Raw genomic sequence first — 13,338 nt, 5'->3', positions numbered from 1 at the left:
AGAGATTCACAGTTCGTTTACTGGATAATATTATTTACTCTAATTCTATGCCTAGTCTATCGTCTATCTACCAGCGCTTTAAACTATATATTGGACTGTCCTTGTTTCCTATTCTGTTCTGCCCGTACAGACCTCTACTCAGAGCGGTATCCACAGAACTTTCTCTTTGCACCTCGTCTATTCGGACCCTTATTTCTTAAAGCGGTATCCACGAGGATTTTCTCTATTTTCCTTTCCCTGCCCGTTCAGACCTTCCTTTCATACGAAGCGGTATCTACAGGGATTTTCTCTATGCACCTCGTCTATTCAGACCCTTATCTCTTAAGGCGGTATCCACGAGGATTTTCTCTATTTTCCATTTCCCTGCCTGTTCAGACCTTCGTTTCATATGAAGCGGTATCCACAGGGATTTTCTCTATTTCCCTTTCCCTGCCCGTTCAGACCTTCGTTTCATATGAAGCGATATCCACAGGGATTTTCTCTATTTTCCTTTCCCTGCCCGTTCAGACCTTCATTTCATACGAAGCGGTATCCACAGGGACTTACCAACACCACGTGGATTTTTTCTTCACTTAACTTCTTATTAGCTTATTTGTACTTACCCTCACTGCAGTGTTCTTGATCAATCCTCTGAGCCTCCTGTTAACCCCCAATTCTGCCAGATTCTTTGGACCGGAGAGACCCTTCGGCAGTGGTTCCACACTTCTGAGACTCCAAGACCTCCCCAAAGCCAACAGAATTCTTAGTCCAAATTGTCGCAAAAAGCGCTTACCTTTTGTTTGGGTGCACCCTTCATTCTGTTAGCCTTGTGGGGGTCCCTAGAGGACTGGGAAGCGTCCCCAATCTGCCGTTTCTTTTCCGCGGGTCTCTTTCCGACCCTGCCGCGGTCGCCAATTTTGTCGTGGTTTCTCGTGCCCCACAAACGACCAGGAGACGCAAAAGATTCTTCAAGAAGTATTAAACTTTAATTTGCAAATCAAAGCTGAGACAGTCATTGAGCTAGTCACCGATTGCCCACCGATCCTTGTACACAGCATTTTTTATAGCAATCTCCTGGTTTAGTTGTATTGGCATATCCAATCACAAGTACATCCGCCACTATTGTTTCTACCCATTGACTTAATCATGTTCTAATCTACATCTCTTAGCTACCTCTCATTAACACACCATTGTCTTCTACATTCTTAAGATTTCATTCTCCTACTAAATTGGATACATGCATAGCAAAATAGCAAGCTCAAAGCTGACTACATAGTTTTGGTTACACAGCAAACAATACAACTTTTATACTCCAATAACCCCCAAGGAACACCACTAGTCACTGGCAGCCAACCAGAAAAGGCTCCTTTTATTCCCACTTGCTGCCTCCTGCCTGTCAACCATCCCTCTATCCATGCCAGTATCTTTCCTGTAACGCCATTGGATTTTATCTTGTTAAGCAACCTTATGTGCGGCACCTTCTCAAACGCCTTCTGAAAATCCAAGTAAATGACATCCACTGCCTCTCCATTGTCCACCCTGCTTGTTACTTCCTCAAAGAACTCTAACAGATTTGTCAGGCAAGATTTCTCTTTATAGAAACAATGCTAACTTCGACTTATTAGTCTCCAAGTACCTCAAAACCTCATCCTCAATAACAGACTTCAACACTTTCCCAACCACTGAGGTTAGGCTAACTGGCTTATAGTTTCCTTTATTTTGCCTTCATCCCTTCTTAAAGAATGGAGAGACATTTTCAAACTTCCAGTCTTCCAGGACTATGCCAGAATCAAGTGATTCTTGAAAGATTATGACCACTGCATCCGTTACCTCTTCAGCAACCTCTCTCAGGACTCTGGGATGTAGTCCATCTGGTCCAGGTGACTTATCCACCTTCAGACCTTTCAGTCTGCCTAGCACTTTTTCCTTTGTAATAGCAATGGCACTCACCCCTGCTCCCTGACACTCACAGACCTCTGGCACACTGCTAGTGTCTTCCACAGTGAAGAGAGATGCAAAGTACCCAGTAAGTTCATCTGCCATCTCCCATTACAACCTCACCAGCATCATTTTCCAGTGGTCGAATATCAACTTTCACTTCCTTTTATTCTGTCTTTTTTTTCTGTAATTTATTTTTATTGAAGTTCATCATCAAACAACCATTTCCATAAGATATATTTCAGATATTGTACATGTATATCATAGTCATATATGCCACAAATCTCCACATAATACTTATCTGAGGTATACACTTAAAGAAAAGAGATGAAAGAAAGAACAAGCAGAAGGAGAAAACTGTGTACAAGTAGGGAGTGATCTTTTTTTTACAACATATTCATTGATTTGTGAAAATAAAATCAAGCCTATGAGGTGTTATGTAGTTAAACCAATTTTTCCATTATGAATCAAATTGTTCCAACTTATGATTAAAAAATGCTGTTATCTTCTCCATTTTGTAAATGTCCATTGTAATTTCCATCCATGCATTTAAGGTTGGGCTCTCCTGTGATAACCATTTCCTAGTAAGAGTCTTTTTACCAGCCACCAACAGCATATTCATTAAATATTTATCCCTTTTCAACCATTCTTGAGGTATATACCCAGAATATATGGTCTTACTTTCTAAGGGTATTTCACATTTAAAGATGTCTTCTAGGGCATTGTGCATTTCACTCCAATAGTCTTTGATAACGGGGCATTCACAGAAAATGTGATAATAGTTTGCATTTTTGACTTCCACAATTTCTCCAGCAAACAGGGAGGTTACTATCATAATGGGATTTCTGAGAGGGTGTAATAAAATATCTTATCAAGTTTTATCATCCAAACTCCCTCCATTTCTGTGAACTGGTACACTTCCATTGATACCTCCATATTATTGTCCATTCTTCCTCAGATATAATTATCCCTCCTTCCTTCTCCCATTTTGTTTTAACTGAAAAAAACTTTTAGTATCCAGCTTTATATTTTTGGCTAGTTTGCCCTCACATTTTATCTTTTCCCTTCTTATGGCTGTTTTATTTGGCCTTTGTTGGATTTTAAAAGCTTCCTAACCATTAACTTCCCACTCACTTTTGCTACCTTATATACCCTTTCCTTGGCTTTTATGCAGTCCTTAACTTCCTTTATCAGCTATGGTTACCTCGCCTTGCCATCTGAGAACTTATCTATCCTGCACCTTGTGAACTATTCCCAGAAACTTCAGCCATCTCTGCTCTGCCATCATCCCCGCCAGTATCCTCCTCCAATCCACCTGGAGAAGCTCCTCTCTCGAGCCTCTGTAATTCCCTTTATTCCATTGCGATACTGATACATGTGACTTAAGCTCATGCTCTCTTCTCACTGCTGCCATCAGGTAGTGGGTACAGGAGCCTCAGGATTCACACCACCATGTTCAGGAACAGTTATTACTCCTCAACCATCAGGCTCTTGAATCAGAGAGGGCAACCTCACCCACCCCAACACTGAAGTGTTCCCACAGCCTAACTTTCAAGGACTCTTCATCTCATGTTTTTGATATTTATTGCTTATTTATTGGTTGTCATCCGTGTGTCTCGAAGGACAATGGGTGATGATGACCATCACAAGCCTGGACAGGATGTATGGAGATCCGGAGATGCCCAGACATCAACATCCCCCTCCCGGCCTCACCAGTGCAGTCCAAAGGAAAGCTAATGAATCAATACGCTTGGCACCAGCTTGGCCGCAGAAGCTGCTGGAAGGATGCTCAGTGACATCCAGCCACGTTGGGCTCCACTCCGGATTTTCTGTCTGGGTTTACTCCTGTAGCCTCTGTCTCTCCCGAGGCTGCCCACAAGGCATTGGGGCTATTTACCCACAGCTGAGGATCTGGTTCATGAGCACTAGGGCTGTCCACACACTGGCGGCCCTGCGTACTATGTTGTTCATGGGCCAGACCTCCTCCCCGTCCCCTGTGGTTCAGCCCGAGTTCGAAAGGAGTTCAGTTTCTGTGAGTTGTGAGTGAGGAGGCACTACATGAGGCTTGCTGCAGGAAAGGCTGTGTACTGGCAGGGGGAGACTTACACATTCAGCTCTCCTTTCCACAAGACAGCTAGCCAGTGGTGGAAGCTGAAGGTGAGAGCAACAAGCTCTACCCACTACATTACCCACTACACTCCCACTACACTACCCACTACACTGCCCACTACACTACCCACTACACTCCCACTACACTACCCACTACACTACCACACTAGACACATCACAACGACCTTTTGACACACTGCTTAGTTGTTATTATTATTATTATTATTGTTGTTGTTGTTGTTGTTGTTGTTGTGTTTTTTGTATTTGCATCGTTTGTTGTGTTTGTATACTGATTGTCCGTCCTGTTGGTGTGCTCTTTCAGTGATTCTATTGTGTGTCTTGTATTCATTGTGAATGTCTGCAAGACAGTGAATCTCAGGGTTGTATATGGTGACATACACATATACTGCGTCCACACTAGACCGGATAATTTTGAAAACGTCGGTTTCACTTAAAAACGATAGGCGTCCACACTAGGCGTTTTAAAAAATATCTCTTTCCACATTGAAATGGAGATTTTGGCAAATCTCCTCCTACTGGGCATGTGCAGGACACATCTACCGAAACCAAGCGACATGTTTGGTGTTGAATCTCACTGTGAAAGTGCACGTTTGTGCAGTTACAGACTAGAAAAACTTAAACGACGGGTAGCTGTCGGCTCTCGTGCAGGAGGACTTCAAAGTACAAAAAAAAAAATGCTGGAGCGTATGGAGGCAACCGACAGGGAGTTCATGGGCAGTATGACCTGGCTGACAACGAACATTGAAAAACTGACTAACTCTGTTGCATCAATAAAGCACCTTGTTAAATGTATAAAACATGTCTGCATCAGTGTTATCTTGTATTTCCATACAATGTTACATTAGGCTGTTACACATCTATTGTCAGAGAAGTACTTGCATAAATAGGTAAACCACCTTCATACGAGCAAGGACAGAAAACAGGGCAAAGTGAGTATACTTATTTATTCAGTAAGTTATGGGTCAAAGTATTTTGTGTCTACGTTCCTAACTCTTCTGGCTTCAGTCTCGTTGCCATCTGTTCTGAAATTGTTAGATTGTTGGTGGGGGGTTGCCTTCAGGAAAACAATGAAATGGCGCGCTGCCGTCTGACAGCGTTTTCAGATTTCTCCAGTTACCCCGTCCACACTGATCTGCCCAAGCGGCATTTTCAAAATTACACACCCTGGACAGCGTTTCTGAAAAGCTCCAGTTTCGGGGGATGAAAATGCCGTTTTAGTGTGGATGGTGGGTAAAAACAAGGAGAAAAAGCTTCAGTTGTGGATTTATCCAGTGTAGTGTGGACGTAGCTGTAGTTTGATGATAAATTTACTTTGAACTCTGATTTACAAGGATGCTATCAGAACTAGAGCGCCTGAGTTATATGAGGAGGCTGGCCAGGAGGATGAGGGGCAACCTTATACATGTCTAAACTGATGAGAGGTGTAGATAAGGTGTAAGTTAAAAGCATGCCTTTGCAAAGAAACAATATTGTCTTCTGGAACACAGGCTGACAGATTTTGAGATTTTGTTTTCAAAATGGCGACCATGAGACCTTTGCATATGCACCAAGCAAACGTTAAGATAATGGGGATGTGTTAATTGGCCTGCATCAATCCAGGCAACTATAGGGTTAAGCAATTTGGGCCGTTGTTAACAAGTTCCAAGTAGCTTGCAAACCAGATACCCTATCACTTAGCACATTAAATAGCTGATCTATTGTGTACTCACCCAGCAGCCAGGACATGCTCTCTTCTCATTGCGGCCATCAAGAAGGAGGTACAGGAGCCTCAGGACTCACACCACCAGGCTCAGGAACAGTTATTAGCCCTCAACCTTGAATGAAGGGGATAACTTGATTCAATTTCACTTGCCCCATCATTGAAATGTTCCCAAAATCAATGGACTCACTTTCAAGGACTCTTCATCTCATGTTCTTGATATTTATTGTTTATTTATTTATTATTATTAATTTATTTGTATTTGCACAGTTTGTTGTCTTTTGCACACTGACTTGTTTCTCTGTCCTGTTGGGTGAGTCTTTCAATGATTTATTCTGCTTTTTGTATTTACTGTGAATGCCTGCAAGAAAACGAATCTCAGGGTTCTTTATGGAAACATATATGTTTGTCTGTTCGTTTGTTATGTGGTGCTTCGAATGATGTGGGCAATCATGGTCTTTCCATGGCCATAATTGTCCTTGGCAAATTTTTCTACAGAAGTGGGTTGCCATTGCCTTCTTCTGGGCAGTGTCTTTACAAGACGGGTGACCCCAGTCGTTATCAATACTCTTCAGAGATTGTCTACCTGGCATCAGTGGTCGCATGACCAGGACTTGTGATATGCACCAGCTACTCATGTGATCATCCACCACCAGCTCCCACGGCTTAACATGACCCTGATCGGGGGGAGGGGGTGCTAAGCAGGTGCCACACCTTGTCTAAGGGTCACCTACAGACTAGTGGAGGGAAGGAGCACCTCACACCTCCTTTGGTATCTCCACCCAGACATATTGGTATTTTGGTAATAATTTTACTTTGAACTTTGTTCATTCAGTTTTTGGCTCATCAAATTGCCAGTTCTAAGCCATTTAAGATATAATTCTCTTTAATATCTGCTTTAATTCATGGTCAAATCTCTTTTCCTGATGAGGAAAGTATATTCATCGCAGCCTCTGTAACTCAGATTCTGCCAACGCCTGTCCTCCATCAATGGAGGTTCCCAACATGTGTCCCTCACAGCTTCGTATCTTCCCTGGGGTCAGACTCAGCAACATCTGACGGTCAGTTTTTACTAGTGTCCCCTTTCAGACCAGCCGGCCTCCTTCTGGCATTGCATGGAGTCTGGTCCACAACACAACACACACTGACCCACAGATCCATCCCGAGACACTGCGACAACTCACCTTTGTTGGCGTCCGGGTCAGGCTGGTGTTCTGTTCAGCACTTTTCTCGACACCCTGACTGAGTCCGGATGATTCATCACGCTCCAAAGATATTCCTCCTCATCTCCATCTAGGGGGCCCTATTTTCTAAGGAGGTGATTCCTAAGTCAAGACTCAGCCATGAAACATCCCGTCTCTCCTCCTCCTTGTCTTTTTGTTAGTGAGGTTTCATTCCCTGCCCTCTCTAGGACCTACAGAACCATGGGAGATAACCAGACATTTGGAAGTCATGGGAAGGGACAACTCGTCATCGGTACCACATGGGATTCACACATGATCTTCTGTTTGCTCTCCTGTTTATTTTCCTGAGTGTTCTCTTGCAATTCTGATACTCCATAAGCACTTCACTTGTTCCAACCTGCCTACATCTGCTATGCACCTCCTTTTTCCCCTTAACCAGGGCCTCAATATCTCTTGAAAACAAGATTCCCTACACCTGTTATCTTTACCTTTTATTCTGAGAGGTACATACAAACTTTGTACTCTCAAAGTTTCACTTTTGAAGGCCTTCCACTTACCAAGTACACTGTTGCCAGAAAGCAGCCTGTCCCAATCCACACTTGCCAGATTCTTTCTGATACCATCAAAACTGGTCTTTCTGCAATTTAGAATCTCAACCCTTGGAGCAGACCTATCTTTTCTCTATATTTTCTTTGAAACTCATGGCATAATGATCACTAGATGCAAAATGTTTCCCTACACAAACTTCTGTCACCTGCCCTGCCTCACTCCCTAAATACAGATCAAGTCACACACTGTTTCTTTGGGACTTCTATGACTGATGAAGGAAACTTTCTTGAATTAATTTGGCAACCTCTATCCCATCTAGTCCTCTTACAGTATGGGAGTCCCAGTCAGTATGCGGAAAGTTAAAATCACCTACTGTAACACAGTACTACCTGGGTCAAAAATGTTCAGCACGTGACTGAGGGAATGACGTTCTGTAATAGACAATAGGGCAGTGATTTGACACTAACATACACAGTGAAGACTGTTCCTCAGTATAATCACAGTATGCATAGGGGCTGCTCTACTCTAAATGAACTACAATTGCTGTCAGTTCCCACAATGTTCACAGAGCCTGCTGTACTCAGTGATGTCACAGAGGGTGCTCTCCTCTCTAACACACATGGAGCAACACCCACACAGTGAACAGAGACCGATATTCCCAGTGGGGTTCACAGGGATTGCTATTCTTAGAATAAACATGGAATTTACCAATCCCTGTGGAATACCCTGCAGTTCCCAACAAGAATTTGCAGTTGCCTGTCATACAGACGTGGTAAAAAAAATTCTGGTAATGTACACAAGGGTTTGGAGGACAAGTCTTTATGTATATTTAAGGCAGAGGTTGATAGATTCTTGATTGGTCAGGGCATGAAGGGATACAGGGAAAAGGTAGGAGACTGGAGCTGAGAGGAAAATTGGATCAGCCATAATGAAATAGCGGAGCAGACACGATGGGCCAAAGGGCTTAATTCTACACCTAATATAGTTTCTAGTGTAACTCTACAATGTGGGCACTGTATGTTAAACAGTAATGTATATTTGCAGGATGCAATGCAGTATACCACAGTGGAGATAAAGTCTATAGAATATACAGGAATATGATTGCTGTCGATTATAGAGGCAGGCTGACAATAGGACCAAGTTGTATATTACACTGATCGTACAATCATGTAACTTTCACAGGGAACAGTGCTGTATATTATGGAGGAGGTACAGATTATGCATTACATAGAGGCAGTGTGCTGCATGTGACAACGGGGGGACATACTATACAGACCATTTCTGTATCAACAGGGGCTACAGACTGCAGATTATACAGGGGTTACACACTGTAGATTATACAGGTGACAGACTGTAGATTATACAGGGGTTACACACTGTAGATTATACAGGTGACAGACTGTAGATTATACAGGGATTACAGACTGTAGATTATACGGGGGACAGACTGTAGATTATACAGGGGTTACAGACTGTAGATTATACGGGGACAGACTGTAGATTATACAGGGGTTACAGACTATATATCACACGGGGACAGACTGTAGATTATACATGGGTTACAGACTGTAGATTATACAGGGGACAGACTGTAGATTATACAGAAGTTACAGACTGTAGATTATACAGGGGTTACACACTGTAGATTATACAGGAGTTACAGACTGTAGATTATACAGGGGACAGACTAGATTATACAGGGCACAGACTGTAGATTATACAGGGGTTACAGTCTGTAGATTATACAGGGGTTACAGACTATATATCACACGGGGACAGACTGTAGATTATACAGGGGTTACAGACTGTAGATTATTAAGGGGTTACAGACTATATATCACACAGGGGTTACAATCTGTAGATTATACAGGGGACAGACTGCAGATTATACAGGGGTTACAGTCTGTAGATTATACAGGGGAAAGACTGTAGATTATACAGGGGACAGACTGTAGATTATACAGGGGTTACAGTCTGCAGATTATTCAAGGGTTACAGACTGTAGATTATACAGGGATTACAGACTGTAGATTATACAGGGGACAGACTGTAGATTATACAGGGGTTACAGACTGTAGATTATACAGGGGACAGGCTGTAGATTATACAGGGGACAGACTGTAGATTATGCAGGGGTTACAGACTAGATTATGCAGGGGTTACAGACTGTAGATTATACAGGGGTTACAGACTGTAGATTATACAGGGGACAAACTGTAGATTATACAGGGGACAGACTGTAGATTATACAGGGGACAGTCTGTAGATTATACAGAGGTTACAGACTGTAGATTATACAGGGGACAGACTGTAGATTATACAGGGGACAGACTGTAGATTATACAGGGGTTACAGACTGTAGATTATACAGGGGACAGACTGTAGATTATACAGGGGTTATAGTCTGTAGTTTATACAGGAAACAGACTGTAGATTATACAGGGTTTACAGACTATAGATTATACAGGGGACAGACTGTAGATTATACAGGGGACAGACTGTAGATTATACAGGGGTTACAGACTGTAGATTATACAGGGGTTACAGACTGTAGATTATACAGGGGTTACAGACTGCAGATTATACAGGGGACAGACTGTAGATTATACAGGGGACAGACCGTAGATTATACAGGGGTTACTGACTGTAGATTATACAGGATTTACAGACTATAGATTATACAGGGGACAGACTGTAGATTATACAGGGGACAGACTGTAGATTATACAGGGGTTACTGACTGTAGATTATTAAGGGGTTACAGACTATATATCACACAGGGGTTACAATCTGTAGATTATACAGGGGACAGACTGTAGATTATACAGGGATTACAGACTGTAGATTATACAGGGGACAGACTGTAGATTATACAGGGATTACAGACTGTAGATTATACAGGGGACAGACTGTAGATTATACAGGGGTTACAGACTGTAGATCATACAGGGGACAGACTGTAGATTATACAGGGATTACAGACTGTAGATTATACAGGGGACAGACTGTAGATTATACAGGGGGTACAGTCTGTAGATTATACAGGGGTTACAGACTGTAGATTATACAGGGGACAGACTGTAGATTATACAGGGGACAGACTGTAGATTATGCAGGGGTTACAGACTGTAGATTATACAGGGAACTGACTGTAGATTATACAGAAGTTACAAACTGTAGATTATACAGGGGTTACAGTCTGTAGATAATACATGGGTTACAGACTGTAGATTATACAGGGGATAGACTGTAGATTATACAGGGGTTACAGACAGTAGGTTATACAGGGGACAGACTGTAGATTATGCAGAGGTTACAGACTGTAGATTATACAGAGGTTACAGACTGTAGATTATACAGGGGACAGATGGTAGATTATACAGGGGTTACAGACTGTAGATTATACAGAGGACAGACTAGATTATGCAGAGGTTACAGACTGTAGATTATACAGTGGTTACAGTCTGTAGATTATACAGGGGACAGACTGTAGATTATACAGGGGTTACAGACTGTAGATTATACAGAGGACAGACTGTAGATTATGCAGAGGTTACAGACTGTAGATTATACAGGGGTTACAGTCTGTAGATTATACAGGGGACAGACTGTAGATTATACCGGGGTTACAAACTGTAGATTATACAGAGGACAGACTGTAGATTATGCAGAGGTTGCAGACTGTAGATTATACAGGGGTTACAGTCTGTAGATTATACAGGGGTTACAGACTGTAGATTATACAGGGGTTACAGACTATAGATTATACAGGGGTTACAGACTGTAGATTATACAGGGGTTACAGACTACGTTATACAGGGATTACAGACTGTAGATTATACAGGGGACAGACTGTAGATTATACAGTGGTTATAGTCTGTAGATTATACAGGGGACAGACTGTAGATTATACAGGGGACAGACTGTAGATTATACAGGGATTACAGACTGTAGATTATACAGGGGACAGACTGTAGATTATACAGGGATTACAGACTGTAGATTATACAGGGGACAGACTGTAGATTATACAGTGGTTACAGTCTGTAGATTATACAGGGATTACAGACGGTAGATTATACAGGGATTACAGACTGTAGATTGTACAGGGGTTACAAACTGTAGATCATACAGGAATGGTCTCTGCATTTTATATGGGTCTGTGGGGGAAGGGGTTGCTAGTAATAGACATTTTGTGATGGACTCAAACAACTGTGCTTTTCCAATGAGTGCTGTGTGCGCTCATTCTTACTTCGGCCATTGGGCTCCATAATGAGTCAACCCATAGCTGGGAAAGTGATGACCCCCTTCTGTTAGAGGTAACTCATTTAAAAAAAAATTTTCTCGCTTCTCTTCTGCGCACATGTAATGCTATTGTGACACTGCAATTACCTTTGAGATCCATAAATTATCTATGTATAAATGGCAATATATGGGGTTACAACAACGTTTTTGTCAATCATTTGCCACTATTTTTCCTGTAATAAACAGCAGCCAATTATCTGCAATAACAGGGGCTTTTAACATGAAGGTTATGCCCCACCTTTTAGCTGCAGTCCTCTACACCTCTTGTTCAATCCCTCCATTCCCCTCCCTCACCTGTCTGCTGTCTGTTCCTCCCCCTCCTCCTGCTCTTCCCAACTCCATCACTCCTCCCGCTTCCCTTCATTCCTCACTCATTTTCCCCTACTCCTATGCCTTCACCCTCTCTCCCTCCCATTCTTCTTCCATCCCCTACTTCCTTTCTCCCTTCCTTTACCTTCTTCCCCAACCCCTCCCATCCCTCTTCCCCTTCCCCTCCTCCATTTCCCCTTTACCCCTCCACATCTTTCCTACTCCCCCTCTCACCCCTCCTCCCTTTCCCCCTCCCCAGTCTCCTCTCACATCCATTGATGGCTTCCCGCTAACCTCCCCCTAACTGCACACTCTCCCCTATCCTACCCTCTTCCATGCACCCATTACCTCTTCTCTCTCCTCCACTTTCCCCTCTTCCCATTCACCCCTCCCTCCTCTCTCTCCACCTCCCCCAAACTCTTGCCCCCTCTCCCCCACTTCCACCTCCAAACTCTTCCTCCTCTCCCATCTCCCCATTTCCCCTTTTCCTCTTCTCCCTCCCTCATTCCCCCTCCCCTTCACACCCTCCCTCTATACAAACTTCCCTCCCTCTTCCCGTCACCTTTTGCTCCTTCCTCAATTCCCCTTCCCTTCCACTCCCTTGCCATCCCCATCTCCCCTCCCCCTCTTCTCCATCCCCATTCCCCTCTCCCTTTGCCCCCTCACTCTCCCCATTCTCCTCCCACTTCCCTCTCTCCCCTACCCCTTCACTCCTCTCTCCCCATTCTCCTCCCACTTCCCTCTCTCCCCTACCCCTTCATTCCTCTCTCCCCATTCTCCTCCCATTTCCCTCTCTCCCCTACCCCTTCACCTCCTCTTTTCCCACTTCCTTCTTTCTTTTCCCACTTCCTTCTTTCCTTTCCCCTCTCCCCATTCATCCCTCCCCTTCGTACCCCTACCCTTTCCTCTTCCACTTTCCCTTCCCCTTTCCCAGTTCCCCCCTCCCACTTCCCTCTTCCCACCTCTTCCCCTTGCCCTCTCCCCAATCTCTACCTTCACCCCTCCCCAACTCCCCTCTCCCACCTCTCCCCATTCCCACTTTCCATTCTCCCTTCACTGTTCCACTCCTCCTTTCCCATTCACCTTCTCCTCTCCCCGTCACCCCTCCCCTAACCCTATTTCCCTCTCCTGTTCCCCTCTTCCCATTCCCTATTCCTCTCTCCCACTTCACCCACCTCATTCTCCCCATTTCCCTCTCCGTCTTCCCTGCTCCCTTTCACTCCCCTCACTCTCCACACTACCACT

This window comes from Hemitrygon akajei, chromosome 11 (assembly GCF_048418815.1).
Source record: "Hemitrygon akajei chromosome 11, sHemAka1.3, whole genome shotgun sequence".
Taxonomy (NCBI): Eukaryota; Metazoa; Chordata; class Chondrichthyes; order Myliobatiformes; family Dasyatidae; genus Hemitrygon; species Hemitrygon akajei.
Note: the sequence above shows the minus strand (reverse complement) of the source record.